At 49.6% G+C, this 18,819-nt stretch overlaps 1 protein-coding gene across 1 annotated transcript in view; it reads right to left on the bottom strand.

The window, feature by feature from the left end:
• The window catches only part of nrxn3b (neurexin 3b), a 272,751-nt gene that overhangs the window by 136,802 nt on the left and 117,130 nt on the right, over nt 1-18,819 (bottom strand). The gene's annotated exons all lie outside the window — the stretch shown is intronic.

The following is an 18,819-nucleotide window of genomic DNA, read 5'->3' as shown; positions in this document are numbered from 1 at the left end:
CGTTGATGTGGACACAAGCATTTGAGGCAAAGTTTTGAGGTAAAAATCCACAATGTTGATGTTGTTTATCAAAGCGCTTGGCCAGTTGTTAGCAGGTTACACATGCAGGAGGCTGTACACGGAGAGAACTAGAGAGTTTATTTTGGGCTATTGATCAAGCGATGCTCCTAATAAGGATCTAAACCTTATTAACCTTGAGTTGACCTTGGAGTCGTCAAGCTCGCACCAAACCTCGGGGGTGTCTGAAGGAGACATTTTAAAGGCTTCCGTGTCTCGACGGAAGGGCTCTGCTGCTGCGAGATGGAACAGAGAATAAAGCTTGCCTTAAAAAATATTTAATATTTGGGTTTATAGCATAGAGGGGACGGCGAAGCGGCCCCAGAGTTCCCGACGCAGGCGCCAACGGCACGCGGGGCCGTTTATCACCTCTTCCTTCAATCTGGGCCCTCGTCGTGTCTGTCGATTTTTTCACCTCGAGGCCACTTCGCCGTGGACCCCCGTTTTTGCGTTCGCCTGTGACAGGGGAGGGGGGGGGTTCTGAGGGGAAAATTCCATTAGGTTACATTACGACGCTACATCTGTTTAGCCATCCCTGCAAATTAAAACTGCCTCCGAGCTCCGGGCTCATCGCTCGGCGCACTCAATTAAAATGACTCCGCCTCGTGCGCACAGAGGTCTTTTTTTTTTTTTCTTCTTCTTCTTCTTCCTCCTCCTCCTCCTCTCCCTCCCACCCTCCGCTTTCAGCCCCAACCCCCACCCCCTCAACCCTGATTCCCCTGCTGTGGTGCAGTTGCGGTGCATTAAGTCACAGATAAGAAACGTGGGGGAGTGTGTGGGCGTTTTTTTTTTTTTTTTTTTTTTCTATTTCTTTTTCAAAGTTTAATGTTTGTTCACGTGCTTAAAAATCTGGAGGGGAGGCGGAGCGAGTGTGTTACACATGCACACCCTGAAGTCCTACAGGCACACCGACGCGTGCTACGCGCTACGTGCTAATGCAGCATGGTTTCCAGTTGGGAATGCACCCAACCTGCAGGAGCGGATGGATGGTTTTCCCACTGGGAACGCGGAGGACGAAACGACGGAGACGTTTTTCACCGCACGATCCTTAAAACTGTTTGACGCCGCCGTCAATTAATTGGCTCAGTTCGTCTGCGCCGGTCGTAATTAGTCCCGCAAATCTCTCCGCCTTTGGCTACGGCCACCGGACGCCAAACGTCGGGGGTCCCCGGCGCCGTTGTGAGGAGAAGTCAGAGGAGACGGCTGTTATTATTATTATCGTCGTATTTTTTTTTTTTTCTTTTTTTTCAAGAGGTGGGGTGTGCGCTCACAGAGGAAGCTCCACGCTCCGCGTCTCTCGCCTCCTCCTCTTCCTTACAAACCTCCCCCTCATCGAGGCCGACAATGGACAAGAGCAACATGGCGAAAAGGCAATTAGGAGGGGAAAGGGGAGGAAAAAAAGAAGACGGAGAGAAAGTGCACGGCAGCCCACGCAATCATGTGTGTCAGAGGCCACGCAGCCAAACGCGCCCCGCTTAAATGAGCCTGACATGCTTGGAGAATATTAATTTCCTCGCCTGTGATTTTTTTTTTTTTTTTTTTTCCTTTTCCGCGTGCACATGTATTATTAAACCTCCCTCTCATTGGGGGGGCGGGGCCGAGCTGTGGTAATGACCGTGGCGCCGTGCTGGATTTGGAAGGGGGCGGTGAGCTTGGTGGACGTGGCGGCGGGTGAAGGGGTTGAGATGGAGGTCAGGAACACATGTGCACACGTGTGGCCGTATTAAAAGAGCCTCCCGGGGAGACGGCGCCGCGGGAGGCGGTGGTGGTGGTGGGCGGGGGGGTTGTTTGTGCAAACACCACAGAAGGACAATCACTTGTCGCTCCTCACAACAACACACACGCAGGCACAAAAAGTCTGAAGAAGTCAGAAGTTAGAATTACAGCCTTGGCCGTTCCTGATTGCAGAGCCCATTATCGCAGGTGCGCGCAGTCTCATTACACAGCAGTGCACAGCCAATCACTGCAAAACACTGCGGTGTGGCCGAGGAGCGCAGCTTTAGCCCGCAGGGCGGCGAGATATATAGAGCCGTGACAAAAATAAACAAGTTGCACCAACATAAAAATAAATGGAGCCAACGGTTTGAACATTTAAGATGTGGTACTGCAATTACTGTAATAGCGGCTACTAGTAGCTTAGATACTAATATACATACAGGATAGCTTAGATACTAATATAGATACTATACATATATATATATAAACAAAGCAAACACACACTACAAAACTGCTGCATAGATAAAATGTGGACCCGAAGCTAGCTAAGGGATGCTAATATCGTATAACGTTTACCCAATCATGAAAGACCTACCGAATAAAACCAAACACACATTGCTACTTAGCTAGCCAGGGGTGTGTTGGCTAGATAGCTCGTGGATTCTGATGTTAGCTAGCACACTTAGATAACCCAAACTATTGAAGACCCGACCAAAAGAAAAACGCACACTGTAAATATTGTGCATGGATTTCTGTAATTTCAGTAGATTTTTTTGATCCATCACTGGTCATTTGTACTGTGTGCACGGCCTTTTCACATTAACACACACGCCCGATGCTCTTCTTCAGAAATTTGCTGCAGAAAGTTGTTTACCGTCATGGTTAGAAAAAAAATAAATAAATAAAAAAAAAATGGCAGAGAGTGTTCAAAAGTTGGTGCACGGATGCCACGCAGGTGAGGTTTTTATTTCCCCCCTGGAAGTGGGAGGTTGTTTACACACACGAGCGCAGCTATCGCTGCTAATGTTCACTCTCGGGAGGCCTCGCCGCGCCAACTCGGCGCACACAATTAAAAACCGCGCAACGCGGAGGCGCAAGTTGTAATTGTGGCGCCGTGGCGCCGCGCGCTGCTGCTGCGGCCGCTTCCGAAGCAAATGCATTGTGACTAATAGGGTGCAGCGCGGCGCTAGTGTCGCGCGATCCTTTCAAATTACCACGGCACCGTCCCCGCTCGTGTCGACCGCGCCAGAGGTTGACGGCGGGAATGACACGTACCCGCGCTTTGAATCCTTCAAATCTCCATGTATTAAACATGCAATTCCCCTCCGTGCGGCGCAGTCCCTTGTGATTATCTATCGCGGCTGTCAATCTCCGCCGCTGGAGCTGCGCAGGGAGCGCCCACGCCACGCGCACCGACCCGCTCGCGATAGCGCGTGCAGGCGCGGCTTCGCGCGGCTTGCCGGATGACTAACGAGGACGCTGAGGGACAGCAGCTGATCTTGTGGAGGTGGAGGTGGAGGGGACGACGAGAACGAAAAACATGCTTTTGCATCGTGTGGCGCCTTGAAATATTTGTTGTGCGTAGCTATCCGACTTTAATATACCGGCGGAATAAATTCATCGCTCCAGTGACTACGTTACTCGTCGTTTTCTTACTATCCCTGTTATTAGTGCTAGCACACACACACACACACACGCACACACAGCACAAACGCACACTTACTTTATGTGACTTATCAACCCCCATCAGAGAACAATCTCCCCTGGGGGGTGCCGTCGAGTCCCCGCAGCTTCGTCGCAGTCAATAAAGCGCAGAATGGCTCCCCGGCGCTTGGCGACCACTTTTCACATTTCTAAACACTGTGGGTTTTTTTTTTTTTTTTCACATTTTCCTGTGTAACGAGTAAAGCTCGTCGCCGTTGCCATTACCGATGTGCTCACACACAGGCGTGTAACGGTGATGTGTGGGTTGAGGAGGAGACGCGGGCCGGAACGCGGGATTGCAAACCTCTTCCCACGTTTTCCAGAGACTCGGGAATGGAATTATTTTCACCTTACTTGTGTGTAATTTGGCCCGAGGACTGTAGAGACAATATATAGAACCGTGACAAAAAGAAACAAGTACTCTGCTATAAGAACAAATGAAGCTAATAATTTGAACATCTGGGATGCGGCATTGCAATTACTAGCTACTACCGCTAGCTTAGATACTGACGTTAGCGACTTAGTTATTCCAGACTCAAAGAAACAAGCTTGCGGGCCAGTAACGCGTAAATTGAAAACCAATCATTAACCACATTTACCGGGACTCTGGGATTGAGCTAACACGTGTTTTCAAATTACTGGTGTGTGTGAAGACCACAAGCATTTTCCTATATGGTTTTAATTAGCCTGGAGCTATGGGATGGACTCTGGGCAGCCTTGCAGAAGTCGAGTTCAGCAGCTTCAGACTTCAAGTTGACCACGAAGCCTGCTTGGATATGAGACGTGCGTGTTTTCAAAGAGCACACACACACACACACACACACGCACACACACACACGCACACACACACACACACACACACACACACACACACACACACACACACACACACACACACACACACACACACACACACATGCGGCCACGTGTTCACAGGCCAACGTGTCACGGGGGGATACACAGTATCCGACGGATAAAGCAACACTTGCTGAGCCCAAACAAAATCAGCCAGCCGGCTAAATGAGCTGTGACTCAGGGACGGTGCGTAATTTCTCTTGATGCTGTCTCAACGTGTTCTAAAGTCATTTATGTAACGGCGAAAGAGTGATTCACGGCAGAGGCGAGGAGTCCAAATGGAGCAGAAAAGAAAGGAAGGGAGGGAAAAAAAAAACAAAAACGGAGCGTATTGGCTTTATCGAGCGTCCCCGTGAGTGATGCGCCCGACCCCTGCTGACGTGGACGGCGGGGCCGGAAAGCCGAGAGGTCAGCGGTCGAGGTCGGCGCCGCCGTGGCACCGCGCCGACGCACCGACGGGGTGGAAAAGAAAAACTGCTGTTACGTCGTCCGCTTAATTAGCTCCACATCTGCCGCGCGATGTGGGAAACCTGATGCTGATATCCATCACAACAACATCTCAGATCAGTTTAAGGGCTGTTGCCACATACTGTGGCCCCGGGTGAAAGAGTTTGCAACTTATTGTTAGTAGTCGCAATTGTAGTGTTGTTTTATTGCATTTATTATACTACAATTTTAACTACAATGAATTTGTATTTCAATATATCATTTACTATTTGGAATCAAGCTAAAGCTGTGAAAACTGTAGAACGTCCTCCAAACGTCAGGGACATTTTGGTTGTTTTTGTGTTTTAGTTGCTCAACATCAATCTATGAAAACATGGTCGCTTCTTATTTTCTTTTTCTTTTTTTTTTTTCAAATTGATGGCTTGGAAACATCACTCGAGTTTTAATCTGCGATTGAACCGGCTGTTCAGAATTTGCCTTTAATCAGCCTAAAAACATGTTCCCAGTCAGGGGGGAAAAAAACAAAAAAACAAACAGATATCCAAACTGCTGTTCCGCGGCTTAGTGCCAAATAAAAGCAATTGGCGGAAAGCATACACAAATAAATAAAGAAAGAAAGAAAACGGTGCAGCAAACAGGAGGCGGGAGATGGTGAAATAATTAGCTCACCGGTCGGAAAGTTGGAAAGCGATGGAAAAGTTATTTGCTATGACGGCAGGAGACACCGTCGCCAGGATTTAGGGGCAAAGCCAAAGCATCGACAGTCACAATCAATACATGCAATTTATTTCTGTCACCGAACAAGAGAGAAAATGGCAAAGAGCTACATAAAGCTATCATGGAGGAGGGGAGGAGGGGAGGAGGGGCGTTCACAGCGCTGACCAGAGCATAAATTGGAAAATGATCAAAGCATCGCAGCTTTAATGGGGAGACGAACACTTAAACTTTGCTTTGCTTTCAGATCTATAACTCTGCCACCTCTCTGGCGCCACAATGCATAAAACTCATGAAATAAAAAGACGTGAGGACGATGATTGGGGTCACTTTTTGATTTCCAACACGGTATAATATTAGTCAGGCGGCATGTTTTGCCACGACCGGTCCTGACACGCTTGCGTGACCTGCAGCGCATTAAAGCCAGGCCGCGACACCCGGCCCTGCTTTTGATTGATTATTTTTCACTCCTATTTACAGGCGGAGCCTTGTTGCTAATGGTTGCCATCGCCCTCCATGCGTTTGGATCCTGTGACTGCGATAATTGACTTAATCTAAAAAAGAAAAAAGAAAAAAAAAGAAACAACAAGATGATGAACAGCGTGCATCACGTTGCGAACCACAGGAGGCTAATAATAAACACAGGTGATGAAGAGGTGGCTGCAGGGGAGCCTCGGGAGGCAGTGATCACTGCGAGTCACAGCAAAATAAGGCACTCCTTTGCCAAACAAGGTGCGCGTGTACTAAGTAATTATTGTGTATCGTCAAACCTGGTGGCCATAAAAGGCTGCAAATGATGGGTTTTTATATCAGGGAAGAATAAATGCAGTCAAAGGTTGCCCAGTTTGCAATTGTATTTTAACCGTAACTGTTAAATGCAACTGAGTTCAGTCGGGGAGACCTCGCACTCTGACACCATGTAGTCATTATGCGTGTCTTCAAGATCATAGAGGAAAAAAATGTTTTCCCAGGGGAAAAAAAAATCTTCCCTCCTCTTTATTTGTACTTCTCTTGCGCCCTTTGCCGTCTCTCTCTTCCCACTACAGGTGAGCTGGGCTAATTTTCACACGCTTGTTACAGCTTCACTTTTGCCCTCACACAAGCCTCCTTCCTCGCTCTTCGTTTGAAAGCGGCACTACCTTTCCGATCCCCTCCCCTCCTGCCCTCTCCTACTTCAAAACCCTCTCTCATGCCGACCTTTTCAAACCGTCCTCTTTCTTCGTCGCCTATCAGTCCAGCTCGAGGCGCTCCACAGACCCAGGAGGAGGAGGAGGAGGGGGGAAAAAGGAATAGGAGGAGGAGGAGGAGGGAGAGAAGCAGATGCTTGTGACAGTGTGGGGGCAGTAATGAGGGTCCCTGCGACGGGGAGACAATCAGTGAGGCCTGAACACACAGACCACTTGCACGCACACATGCACAAAACAGCGAGGGAGTAATGGGGCTGGCAAAGGCCTGCGGGACATCCTCGGTGACAGACACGCACATTCGCCGCACGTTGCGTGGTCCGTAATGAAGAGGGAGCCCACCGTCGTCACTGTCGAAAACTCGGAGAGCAGAGGGAGCAGCGGATGAAAGGCGGCAGGCGTTCTTTAACGTCTGGGGCGGATTTCACAATAAAAAACGTCTCAGGTCAGGGAGTACGGGGAGAGGATCCGCTCGTAGCCTGAGCTGTTCTGTCTCATGCCAGGATGGTACATATGACATCCCAGTGTGTTTCCCCGAGCCCCGGCTATAACAAGCACGCAAAGCCTTTCAAAAACATTACCCCGCCGACGGGAGACACCGTTATTGCGGCAGACATTTCGGGGGAGAGGGGAGGCTTTCGATTGGCCGAGGCGAGGGTGCAGAGCGAGGGGAAACAAACGGTAGTCTCGTAGTGGGGAGGGGATGGTGGTGGAGGAGGGCGTTGGGGGTGGAGGGCATTGGGGGGGGTTGTGTGACGTGTTCTCACAAAGACATTTCAAGAAGTGGGGCAGGAGGAGAAGGAGGAGGAGGAGGGGTTGGAGTGTGTTGAAGGGAACAAGGTTTGAAAATAGCCCGGGATCATACAGACCCAGCACGGCTGCTAACGTGCGGCTCCGCGGAGATCAACACGGGCGAGACGATGGGGCGACATGGCAAACATCAGCAGGGAGGCAGCCGTGTAAACACCTGGCGAGGCAAGGAAGTACAGGAAGTCCTGGAGTCCAAGTGGCACGGAGAATGGTGTCGGGCGAAGAGGAGCGATGGGGATTGATCGTGTCAGCGCAGGAAGAGGGGAAAGTCCTTGTCCGTCTCCCTCTCCAGCAGCCACAGGTCGATGGTTGATTTGATTAAGGTGGCTGTCAAGCACAGCGAAGACCAGCAGCACGATGGGCTCTTACGATGTCTGCGACCGCAGAGTCTCGACAACGGCCGATAAAAATGGAGTCGCTTGTCCAACACGGTATATCACAGAAATATGACAGCAATTTGTTCCCCGGGACACTGGGGGAAGGAAGTGTGTGTCTTCAGTGGATTTGACCTTGCAAAACAATTCAAGTGAGCCTTGGGTGGCAGAGAATCCAGCAAAGTCAGTCCAAGGCATTTCACAGATTTGGTGAAACTGGCAACCGGTGGTACGACAGGCCGACCGCAACTCGCATTTGCGAGCTTCTCGAATCCCACGTTTCATTACGACGTCGCCAAATCTCCAACACCGGCTACGTCTGCTCGCCGCACAGCAAACACAAGCGTGGGTATTTTTATCCGAGCGTCATCTCTTGGATTGGTAGCGGGCGGCCGCAGACTGACAGACAGCAGTCGCTTGGCCTTTACCTTTGCACTTGCAGAGATGCATTTTGACCCGGTGTTTATCCTGGTCTCTCCCTGCTGGACGACCAACCGACAGTGACACATGCACAGACTCACAGCTACTGCAACCGCTGCGCCCACCCACCACCACCACCACCACCACCAATGGCACGCTGGGCGCAAGGGACGGCCATTTGAAACGGTGGGTCCGCCAGCGAACCAGCCCTCCGTTGTAATTGGGTCCCTTGTCACCCAGAAAATTCATGTCAGCACTGCTCACATGGGATGCTAAATCTAAATGGCATCAGTGTCCCACTTTTGGCGTGAGTGAGCAAGCGTGTGTGTGTGTGTGTGGGAGTGTGTGTGAGTGTGTATGTGTGGGAAAATGAGGGGGAAAGCAAGGCAAAAAAAAAAAAAAGGGTGAGGTAAGGTTTCAGCAGCAAAGTGCGATGCTGCTTGTAAATTATGGACGGGCCTGTCACAGATCCACCCGGCGACAAAGCTGCACTCCGGCTGTGAACATGACAACCGAACACACAGTCTGGCTCCTTGTATTACAGCTGTGTCACAAACCAAACCTGAGTTTTGTTGTTGTTTAGTTTTTTTTCCAATCCAACAGTGAAAAAACTACCATTCCTATGATGCAACTGCACTGACACAAACCTTTGTTATGCATTTTGTAGAAGGGGGCCGCGCTCATCTTAAAGAGCGACTCGGTCCGATTAGTTAGCTGCCCGTATCCTGCAAACCGTGCCAAGAACCAACGAGCTACAGATGGATGAAGCGTCTTGATTGACTGACCCCCCCCCCCCCCAAACCACTCCGACCCCGAGCGGGGGGGGGGGGGGGGGGGGGGGGACTTGACCTTTTTTGAAACTGACAGGTTTAAAAAGTGGATTATATTTATCTCTGCCACACAACTGCTCGGCAACAGCGGGCCAGAGGAATGACCTCCGCCGCGTGCCGTTATCATCCTGACTGGAGGGAAAGAGCCGTGCCTGGCCCGAAGAGGGTGAGAAAGAAAGAGCGCCGCCAGGGGCAGAATGACAATTAACAGCACGGTCAGAAACATGAGAGTCTTGAACAATCTATGGATCAATTAAGGGGAATAAATAACAACCAACAAAACAAACAAATTATTAGAATTATTTTTCTTACAGACTGAAACTCCTGCCAGAGAAGCTTGGTGAGAAGTCGCCTTAGAAGCGAAGAAACTTTTTGAACAGTTTGTAATCACCCATTTATCACCGTCATCTTCAGAAGCAGCCGTCTGTCTTCCCAACATAGTCGAGTACTCAGTGACCGGCTGCGTATGTTCTGGGTCTAGATGATCTCGATTTACAAGATTGACTGTGCTCTGTCTAAATAGAGGAAGAGGCCTAGCGATAGCCCGAACCCTAAAGATCAATAAACCTCCGCCCTCCGAGAATAACGACATCGTTCAAAGCCCAGAGTTACTGTTAAACAACTAAGGCCTATGTTGGGGATAATGCTGCACCTGTGAGTAAAAGGGATTTCGGTATTCGTACGTACCAATGTATCCCATGCCGTATCACATTGCCTTCAAAAAGAGTCACTTTTGTGGAGAAACTTGCAAAGAATGATGGACTTTTCAACGCATCTTCAAAGGTTGACGTCCACTTTGCACATTGCAGACGGATAACCAGAAGTTTTTCCAAGTCGCGTCTGCACCAAGTTCAAAGACCAACCCCATCTGTTAGCCGCAATCGCTTACAGGGAAAGACACCTTGTCGGTCTCCTGACAAAGTGGTGGTACGAGTAAATGTCTTGCTATAGAGGCAGGTAAAGACATCTGTGGGGAGCGGCTTCCGCTCGGAGGAGCCAGATCTAGCCGTGAAAGTCTGCGAGGACCATCTGGGGAGTTTTCTTTTTTTTCTTTTCTTTTTTTTTTTTTTTTTTGGAGGGGGGGGGCTAAACGATGAACTGGGAAATTGCCGACACAATGACGGAAGGCGTCTTATACTGTGGCTGAGAGTCTGAGAAAAGGGGATAACAAGGAGGGTGTGAGGCAGAAGACGGGACTGACGGCGTCGGAGTTGAGAGGTTGTCAGCGAACGTCGAGTCCCGAGAACTGAGAGTCCGGTCCAAGCGGTCGAAGCAGTGTTCGGCTTTTCTACATCAATGCCGCAACATTGCGTCAAGCGCCGGCCGTGTTTGAACCGGTAGGGGTGAACCGCCTCATTAGCAGATGAACGCAGCCGTGCCAGTATTCAGCTGTCAGCAAAAGTAGTTCATTGGGCAAAAAGGCTCGTTCCAGTTTCCAACCTTTTCCCGACAACTCGGTCCCGCCCCTGCGATTTGTACCTTTAAATTACGTAGTAGTGTCTCCAGATTGTTCCAGCGATCAAATGTTACGGCGTAGCATTATGGCTTGGTAGACCTTCAAAATAAAACTGTCAAGGGGTACACTTCAATAGAGGGCTTTAGAATACTACTACTGCAAGAAATTAAAACTACTGTGAATTGTTTTTCTTCAGAAATTATGACAATCGTTGTATTTTCTTGTGCGCTTTGGAAAGGCTTTATATTCAAGCAAGAAATCTGGATGTGCTTCATTATTTCGTCTCCAAAAAAGAACCAACATAACCATAGAGCGCACCTGCTAACTAGAACTTTTGAGCAGTTGTCGATTTATTCTTTTATCCAACTTTAAACAAATGAATCATATGCGGGGGAGAAAAAAAATAAGTTTATTCCTGGGTTTTAGATGACATTGAACAGCAGGGGGCGGTGCCCTTACATGGACAGGTGGGCACTAACGCACTTCCAACGCGTCTCGTGTGGGCAGTGAATGCGGTTTGCCTGTTCTTAATGAAAATTAAAATGTCAGAGATAATTGCCTTAAAATGCTTTTCGCCTGGAGAAAACCATCAGTTTCGCCCGGTGGTGGTGGGACGGCTCAGCCTGCCCTTCAGTCACAACATGGGGTCTCCTGCCAAGAGCCTTACTATGGATTAAATTGATAGCTGTGGGCTATTACATAGCATTCCCCCACCCACACACTTTTAGCCTTGAAACTTTCCGAAACTGGCCTTGCGAGTGGTTACTGAAGGCGACGAATTGCGTGGATGCCCTGTGGTTCAACCTTCAACTTCCTAAAAAAAAAATATATAAAAAAAAATTCTTGGAACAAGTATTGGTTTAAAGGTCTGCTCCTGCATAAGTGTCTCCTCCCAGACATCACAAACAGAACTTTGCCAGTTGAATAGCTAATTAGAGCCCGGCACCGGTGCGAAAGCAGCCATACACCGCAACAGATGAACTGCTAATTTGGGACGAGCAGGAGGTGAGGTGATAAGGGGTAGACTGCGTCTCTTCTCACAACTTCCTTGGAAGCGGCGCTCAGGGGGAGAGAGCTTTATTCCTCGTCGTCTCCTTTGAGTGGTTAAAGCTCCCCTCCGTTGCTGATTAACCACCAGCTTCACCGCTGAGACGAAAGCAACAGCGAGAGGCAGCTACAGTAGAGACCAAAGTAGCGCCCCGCGTCGCTTACATCTGCTAGCGCAGTGCATGTCTCCTTCCTTTTCACCATGGGCTACTTCCCAAAATCTACTTACTTACCATGTGTCAACAGATGGTAAAGACGGCACTGACGGCACTCTGTCACACACGGACCAAACGCTAATGCGTGAGGAAAGCGTGCCGCCACAGCTAGGAGCACTTCAACTAGCAAGTGGATGCTATTAGTGGCTAGCAAGCCAAGGCCAGAGCGCCACTTCTGCAGCGTTTGTCAAGAAGGTCCATCATTACGCACTTATTCTTTGGACCATACACTGCCTCTTCATATACATTATGCTACTTTTTAGCGATTCTGGGTGCAGGAGGAGCTCTATGCTCTCTCGGGATTACATACATTTACTCTTTAATCACGTCCGTTTTGTAATGTAAAAAAAATGAAGTAAGGTAAGTAGTCATTATGATAGAAGGTCTGTGCGTTGTGTTGTCTCGCATTTCTTTCCTTTCAATATTAGCCTAATAATGCAGATGTGTGCTCATTTATAACGTGAAGGCCAAAACGGTTAATAAGACGGGTCTGCTCTTGCCGAGACGTCCAAGTGGATGAAAGGCAAAGAACACAACAGCAAGGAGGGTTGAGAGAAAACTGAAAAGGAGACATGTGAGTAAAAAGAAAGTGTGAGAGGGAACACGTGTCTGAGGCATTCAGAGCAAGACGTGTGCTTTTCTAGCCCTGAAGTGCGGGCAACTCGTCGCGGCTATTGATCGGGTGATTTGTATGTGCTGCCTTCGCCGCTGAAAACGTGTCTGGGAATATGAGTTGATGGATGTGTCTGTGGCTCTCTGGCTGTGAGGCACGGGCTGGGTGCTGGGAGAGCTCTGACAGCCTCAAGGTTACCCGCCTGGCAGCAAAACAGATGGATGCCCCTCATCATAACTGTCTGTAACAGGCTCAACTCAATCACAGGCCCCCATCGCCACCACCGCTCCCACTCTCTTGTTTTGGCACCGGAGTACCAGGAAATCAGTTAATAAGTGGGAAATGATTATTTCATCAGTCGCTTCTCCTGAGTCAAATTATGAACTTCATTTGCATTGAAGACCGATCAGTTGTGTTTTAAGAAAAAAATAAATAACAAGACACAGAACTGCTGATGAAAAACTTGATTTGGCTGGAGCTGTTCTCGTGTTGTAAGTTAGAGTATTGCTACTGTGGTGTCATATTTCGTTAACGAATATGTACAACTTCATTACTTTAAAATCTGTACAGCTAGCATAGTAGCAATGTTACCAGTTGCCTACTTACCAGTTTTCTGTCCTATTAGCTTCTGTTTAATGTTTGTTTCGTGGAGACAAAAGTTTATTTAGATGTTGAATTTGCCAACCATGCTCATGATTTAGCCTCAAGGCACATACACACTTTAAGTAGAGTAACTTTTGGTCCAGGACAACTTTGTTTATTAGAGCAAATTTGGAAGTCTTTGAACTGCCCTCACATTAATCCAACAAGTGGAAACAACAAAGGCAATGTAAAAAGGCTTTAAGCTAACGTCGTGGCAGTACACAAGGGGAGCCAAAAACCTTTTTTTTTTTAAAAATGCATTTTAAGCATTTTTTGTTTTGCTTTTCTTCAAGAAGGAAACTCACCGAGCACATTCGCTGGACCTCGAGGCAACCTGTAATGAGCATCGGTTCAGGCCTCTGCCTCCGTTAGTTTCCAAGTTAATTCCGCGGGGTGTATTTAATGAGGAGAGGAATCCAAAACAATTAGCTTAAACAGGCTAAGACCCGGCAGAGCTGAAGGAGCAGCCGCTGGTTGATACTCCGCGGGTTGGCCGTCACAAGTAGCGCCGCGCGCATGCCATTAGTGAATAGGTCTCAGGATCATATTGAACCTCAAAGGAAGCATCCGGCTTTAAATTAAACGGGCGAAGAGGCACGGCGGTGATTTAGCGCACACATGGCAACAACACAAAGAAAACACGCATTTTCCTCGACGCCCACATCCAGTTTAGCGACACCCCGTGAGGACAAGCGCCGCCGACTCCTCTCGATCTCATCCCTCGCTTTACATTGACACCCCCCACCCTCACCCCCACACCCCCCGGGGGGCGCCGAGGCTTCGCAGAAGCCGCATGCATCCAATTATGCCGCGGCTCTGAGCAGCGTTGGTGACACATCGATTGACACAGGCGTCATCCAGCCTTCTTATCGCGGTGACACGATGCAACGCCGGGCAAACATCATTAGCCAGATCAGCCAATAAGCTGGCCAGCTCAGTGCCCCCGCCAACCCTTAAAAGGGGAGTGTTGGAGCGGGGTGTGGGGGGGGGGGGTCTAACAGCTCTGACACAGACGGTAACAAGACGCGGAAGTGGCGCCGTAAAACCTCGGAGGGATGACGCGGAGAGCGTAAACCTTTATGTTCGCGCGGCCCTCCGACAGCCGCGCCTCATGACAGGGGCAGTAAAGCCTTCATCACAGCCGGGCGAGGCCACGGGGAGCTGTCAGCTCTCTAAGTGGCCATTGAAAGCCGCCCAACGACGCGATGCTTCAACCAAATGAGCTGAGGCCCAGTCTGAACAAACTGAAGCCTGAATTCTTACAACACCAGGAAGAAAAAAGAAAAGAAAAACAAATCAGATGGTTCTATAAAGTGTGCTTCCGGAACAGGTCCGGCCCCGAGGACGCAACCATTCCCCGGTGGAAAACCAGTGTCCCACTTCTGTTTCCACCTGCGTTATTTATAGGCGGCTCATATTTCAAGACTCCATTCACTAGGCCACTTTGGGCAAAAGTTGATTTCATTTAAAGCTAGAACACACTTTCATGAAAATCAAATTGCTTTAGTTGTCAACAAGGGATCAAGGTAATTCAAGAGTGTAACTGCTCCACCTCTGCACCTACTGGTAAATGGGATTGATGTTTTTTTTTTTTTTTACTGTCGTGCCGAACCATTTGGTTCTCTTTCATTCACACTGCAAAAAACAACAAAGAAAATCAGCTCTGCATTATTTTGCAATTGCAACTGTGAACCCCTTGTGATGTCGCAAAGGGTGCCTAAACCATACCAAACCATACTCCCCCCCCCCCCCCCCCAAGCTCCCCAGCCAGGTGTTGGCTCCGCCCTCTGACAGCGCCGAACACCGGCGAGCTGTCAACTCATTTATTTTGAAACCCTTTTCATACCGAGTCGATGCATTGCGCGAAAAAGACGATTTGCATGATGCTCCGCTGAGGTGTGCGCTTGGAGCGACGCAAAAAAATAAAAAAAGAAGAGAAAACAGCACGATTTGAGACCTTTCAACTTTCCCCCGCTGTCGTCATGGATACCGCTAGCGACAGAATAAAAACAACAACAAAAAAAGGAGAAAAAAAACCAAAACGCTGCCGCAATCACCGCCGCTGTCCTCGTCTGCAGTGGCAGCCACCTGCTGCTGATCCCTTTTTACAAAGGTGCCACTCAAACCAGCACCATTACCAGCTGCTGCTGCTGCTGCTGCTGCTGCTGCTGCTGCTGCTGCTGCTGCGTCGGGCCTCTGTTTTGGTTCCACACTGAGCTCCAAGTTTAAAAGACGGGACAATTTAGCGCTCCGTGCGCCGCTTCTTCATCTCCATTGTGCTCTTGCACAACAGAGCCAGGACGGGGATTTCATCTCAGACGGCGGAGAAAAAAAGAAACGCCGCCGCTGCAGTTTGGCCTTTCTCTCTCTCTCTCTCTCTCTCTCTCTCTCTCTCTCTCTCTCTCTCTCTCTCTCTCTCTCTCTCTCTCTCTCTCTCTCTCTCTCTCTCTCTCTCAGTGGAGGGGAAGAGCCAAGGAATCTATCGTTGAGTCCATCATCGCAATTACTGATGATGATGGGCGTCGAAGTGAGAGACGGCTCTCGGTGCGCTCGGTTTGTTTACCCTGTTCCCCACTGCTGGCGGGGGGAAAAAAATATGGCGACCTTTGCAGAGATAATTCCATTATGTAAGTTGAGTAATTGCTCTGGATGTGGAAGAGGAGTGCCCGCCGCTCCCTCCCTACATCCCGGTAGGTAGGGTGTGTGTGTGTGTGTGTGTGTGTGTGTGTGTGTATATGTGTGTGTCCAGCCTCCCGTGTCTGCTGGACTTTAAACTGAGAGAGAAACTCTGCGGTTCTCTCGCAGGAAAGACGGAGGAGAGGGGAGGACGGGAAATAGTGGAGAGGAGAGAGGAAACGGAAGGAGAAGCAGGAGGGAGGAAGGAAGGAAGAGAGGAGGAGAAGTGAAAGGGAGCAGGGCAGGGCAGAGGAGGAGGATGGAGATGAGCAGAGAAAGAAAAAGCACTGAGCTAGAACCAAGAGGGATGAAAATGCTTTGAAAAGACCCCTTTTCTCCTTCTTCTTCTTTTTTTTTTGACATTTCTCCTTAAAACCTCGGCACAACTTCTGCTTTGTCCAAAGGCGCCTCTGAGTCTCAGAGCGGCCCCATCGGTCCAAACAGGTCGTCGACGGGCTGCGCCAGGATAAAAAAGGCGACAGTCCTGATTATTTGCTGAGGGATTTTTCTTTCTCTACCTCTCTCTTCTTCCCTTCTTTGTTCTCTCCCTTCCTTCAGGGACTCCTGTCGGCCACGGCGGCAGCAGAAGGAGCGAGGAGAGGGAGGAGGGGCGGGGGGGTGAAGAGGGCACGGAGGGGCAAGAAGAAGGGAAAAAAAAAAACCCACGCTAACAATTGGTGCGTTTTCCGCTGGCGGGAACGTCTTGAGTTCCTCGGTTTGGACAATGGGGCCGGAGAAGCGGGCGAAGAGTCGGAGTAGGCAGACAATTACTGATATCTGCCTCCGGCTATTAGAGGAGCCTCCAGGAAGCTAACCTTAACCCAGGGAGAGGCCCCGCTCCCACACTGTTAATTAAAAAGTCTCCCAGCGCCGCGCTGAAGAGGAGGCTCGCGCACGCGGGCGGCAGGCTAAAGATGCCGTGCGACTATTTCTCCCCCACCCAGACTCTGTCGAGTGTGTGTGAGTGTGTGTGTGTGTGTGTGTGTGTGTGTGTGTGTGTGTGCGCGCGTGTGTAAATGCTTATTAGTGCGTTTGCGCATGGGATCGCGCAATATTTCTATCCCTGATCCAAAACTATCAGAAACTGGGCGTGCTGGGGGGCGGGGAGAGGAAGGGAGGGGAGGGGGAGGGGGAGATAAGAGAGAAAGAAACACGCGGCAAAGCACTAGAATAAAAATAAGAGGAAAGCTGATTTCATGCTCAGGCGGGGGATTTTGTGTGTGTGTGTGTGGGGGGGGGGGGTTGCGTCTCATTTGTTTTTTCTCTCGCTTACATGGATCTACTGCCACCTAGCGGTGGCCGAGCGCCTGGGACGGCTTTCAGTAAAACCATGATGTCATCATCGGCGGCGGCGCAGAGATTCAGGTGTGCGTGTAAAGTGAGTCCCCGTGGATTCTTTCCTTTTTTTTTTTGTTGCTATTAATATTTGAAAATTTTTCAATTAAACTGCACCCGCTCGTTTAAAGAGACCAAAGGAAAAATAATATTAACAAAAAAAAAAAAAATAATAAAAAAAGTCAGGTATAAAACTCTCATTTCAGGGCGGGTGCCGCTCGGCCAAAAGATACCATTATACGCTCGGCTGGTCGGCTCAATAGCGGCGGCCACCTAAAGCACCAGAATCGGCATCGGGGGGGGGGAGCTCTGGCACTCCCAGCTGAAGAAATACTGTCGGTCTTTGCCGATAGGGAAATCGGTGATGGCTCCCCGCCAACTGCCCCGAAAAGCGTTGGTTGGGGGTGAATTAATGAGGGCTTCTTATCACTCATTAACTCATGACCTCGTCGGAGTGAGAGCCTCGTGGATGCTTTTGGTGTTTTGTTTTCTGGGGTTTTATGGCTTTGTTTTTTGTTTTTTGTCCTGCCGAGGTAAAAGGTGACAGAGACAGATAGACGAAAAAACAGAAAAATAGAGCAAACATCAGAAAAAGGTCTGGGTGATTTTTGGGGGGTGGGGGGTGGCAGCACTCTGCAGCCTTCACCACCTCATTAGTGCGGCCCAGCGGCAGTGCGGCCCCCGCTATTAACCGCAGAATGAAAGACCGCCAACCGTTATTACTGCGGGGAAGTCCCCCCGTCGTCATGGGGATAAGAGAGCCAGGTGCACGCACACATTCACGCACAAACACACACACACACACACACTCAAGCTTGTGTGCTGGCAATTTGAAGGGTGATTATGACAGAAGCGACTGAGGTTTTTCTGTGTTGCACAAGTGGATGTTTAGTCGTTGATTTGCTTGTTTTTTCTTCACTCTCTCCGGCTCGTCGACGCTCAGCACGGCCGACGGCCTGCACTGCAGAGTTTGAGTGAAAGGATGGGAAGCAAAACAAAAAGACCCGCGCAACTGCCGGCATCCTCTGAGCGTTTTCGCTGAAAGATCACACGGCGCTTCCGGCGCCGCGTCGCAGCGGCGCTTCCAGCAAAGAGCTTTAATGAGAACAGGAGCGAAACGGCCTCAGAGAGGCTTCCACCGACCGCACACGTCAGCTGCATGTGACGAGATGGCGGCTATACCGTAGAGTAGTGTTTGTTTGTTTTTTAAACTTAGTTTGCAATGCAAGCCTGATAACACAACCAGACTTCACATGAAATAGAAAAAAAGCCAGTTAGCTACGTTTCACCATTGCTAACTTGGCAGCCCGTGAAACGCCAAAGTCACCCTTTGCGCCGTCGCTATCGGCCTGTTGCTATCAGCCCGTTAGCGTCGCCGCCTCCACTTGGCGCCCGGTGCCTGCACAAGCAGCACTGAACTTTGGGGAAATCCTCTCGTGGCTGCGGTTCAAGTGCGAGCCTGAGCCCGAGCCAGCCAACCAATCATCCGCTGGCGGGTTGATAGCGGGGATAATCCAGCCCTTGCCGCCCTTTGTGCACGACGGGCTGCAACCATATAGTGTACGCCAAGTCGTAAGCAAAACAATCTTGCACGGTTGAAGGGATGCGGCTAATCCCGTGCAGCCGCCGATAAAAGATGCTCACGCGGCTTTCATCCGTTTCAGTTGGGAAAATAAAAATAATGCAGCCACAGAGCAGGCTGGTAAATTAGCGGAATTCCCTTA

The sequence above is a fragment of the Nelusetta ayraudi genome, unplaced genomic scaffold (assembly GCF_046127955.1).
Source record: "Nelusetta ayraudi isolate G7.1 ecotype Tasmania unplaced genomic scaffold, CSIRO-AGI_Nayr_v1 ptg000100l, whole genome shotgun sequence".
NCBI lineage: Eukaryota > Metazoa > Chordata > Actinopteri > Tetraodontiformes > Monacanthidae > Nelusetta > Nelusetta ayraudi.
The sequence above is the reverse complement of the archived record's forward strand: the minus strand, read 5'-3'. Positions and strand labels throughout refer to the sequence as shown.